The following is a 2,496-nucleotide window of genomic DNA, read 5'->3' on the forward strand; positions in this document are numbered from 1 at the left end:
TTCTTAATCTGAGAATTGTACATTCATCTCAGATGTCCATTGTTGAATTGGGCGCTGAACTTGGGAGTCCTGATTTTTACTTTCAATTCTCTATATATTCCAGATAAAAGTGCTTTGAATGAGGGACATTTGATGCTCATGAGCTCTCTGCCTATCCCTGTGCATTTGAGATTTGAAGTCATAGTCTTTTCCAGTAATTTAGTGTTTCTGCTTTAGTATTTAGATATTTGGTTCATTCTGAATTTAGTTTAGTACATGGTTATAGAAGTGATACTGCTTTCATTCTTTAACATGTGAAATCTTTTCAAGGACTACTTACTGCAGAGGTGATCTTTCTTCCAGGGACTGGCCCTTTGACAAAATCAGATGTGGTGGGCAAATGTGTTTGGATCTGTGTCTGCATCTTCTAATCCTTTCTACTGATTAGCAGATATGTTTATTTTTTCCTTTTCTTTTCTTTTCCAAATGCATTTAGCACTGGGTCTACTTGGTTGTTATGGTTTGTGTCTAGGTTCCCCCCAAAGCCTCATGCAGTCTTAAGAGGGTTTCTGGAGTTTGTGATTGATTACTGTGGGTGTGGCTGCTGCACCTGCCCTGGGGCAGGTAATTTGCATTACAATGTAAGGAGGGAAGAGAAGCTAGCTGCTTGAGCTGCTGCTACCCCTCCCTGGTGCTCTTGCTCTTTGCCACCACCATGAAAGGTTGCCCTCTGCCATGTGTCGCTCTGCCTTGGAGCCAGCTGAGTATGGATTGAAACCTCCAGTAACTGTGAGCTAAATGAACCTTTACATCCTTCATTTTGAGTGTCGACTATTTGTCCCCACAATGAGAGAATAACTAAGACATTGGTCTTGCTACAAAGATCTGACTCATAGTGATACTCCTGCTTTCAGTTCTCAAGCGTTCGGTTATGGGCGCTCCAGTCTCAGCGTGTCACAGGGCTGGAGCCAGCATGGCATGCCAGGGACTGACACCCCCCCCCAGTCCCTGCATCTGCCTAAAGCAAGCACCTTAGGCTGCTGAGCTATGCAGATCTGCTTTTCAATTTGCCAGTATAATGCTGAATGTATCACAGTAGCTTTGCATTCAATTTCCAGGCAGGGGTTGTCATGCTCACAGACTTCCTTCATTGCCCAGTATTCCCTTTGCCATTCTGGGGCTCTTGTGGTTCCAAATGAGTTTTAGGAATGCTTTATCTAGATCTGTGAGGTACACTGATGATGCATTTCATCAGAGTTGTATGAAGTACATATCACAGTTTGGTGATAAGACCATTTTCATACTGCTGTTCTTCCTATCCATGAGCACATGATATCTTCACGTTTTCTGATGTCATCTTCCATCTCCTTCTTTTTTTTTTTTTGTATTAAGAGCAGGGTCTACAGTGTCTCACTGTGCAGATCTGACTCATAGTGATCCTCCTGTTTAGAGCCTCCCAAATTCTGGGATTACAGGCACACACGCCACGCCCAGTCTCAATCTCTGTCTCAGCGCACGCCAGGAACAGGGCCAGCACAACAGGCCCAGGGTTGAAACTCCCAACCCCTGCATCTGCCTAAGAAAGCTCTTTAATCTGCTGAGCTCTATGGTCATCCCCATCTCTTTTTTAGAGTACTGTAATTTTCAACGTATTGATCTTTTACTTTCTTTTTTAGATTTATTCATAACTATTTCACTTTATTTGGATGCTGTACTACAGGGTGATGTTTCCCTAATTTATCTCTCAATGAGGGTTTTTTGTATACAGCAATGGTGTAGATTTTTGAGGGTTGAATTTTTATGCAAATATGCTACTAAATTTGCTTTTTTTAATCCTAGTACTCTACTGGTGGAGTTTTGGTGATCTTCTATGTAAAGCGTCATATCTGCAAATAATGGTAATTTAACTTTTTCCTTTCTTATCATCATTCATTTTATTGCTCTCTTTCCTAATATCTCTGACTATTGTTTCTAGAAATATATTGAACAGGAGTGTTGGCAATGGACATGTTGTCTTGTTTCTGATGTTATAGAAAAAAATCTTCATATTTTGTCCATTTAGTAAGGTGTCTTTTGTTAGATTGAGATAAAGACCATCCATTCCAATTTTCTATAATTTTTACATCAATTTGTGTTGAACCTTATCAAAAGGTGTATTTGCATTCATTGTGATGATCATGTGATATTTGTATTAGGTTTTGTTGATACGCTGTATTGCATTTATTGACTTGCATATAATGAACCATCATGCATTCCTGGGATAAATCTCCCAGAGTCATGGTGTATAATGTTCTTGCTGATTTGTTGCATTATGTTTGCCACCATTATAATGAGGACTTCTATATCTATGCTTATTTAGAAGATTGGCCTGTTGATCTTATTTTCTTAAGATTTTTCTGGTTTTGGTATCAAGATAGTACCTTCCTCCAGGAATGAATTATGGAGAATTGCTTCCCTTTCAAATTCATTAAAGAGTTTGAGGATAATAGACATTAGATCTTTTCTAAATTTCTTTTT

Source organism: Octodon degus, unplaced genomic scaffold, assembly GCF_000260255.1.
Source record: "Octodon degus isolate 3935 unplaced genomic scaffold, OctDeg1.0 scaffold00380, whole genome shotgun sequence".
Classification (NCBI taxonomy): domain Eukaryota; kingdom Metazoa; phylum Chordata; class Mammalia; order Rodentia; family Octodontidae; genus Octodon; species Octodon degus.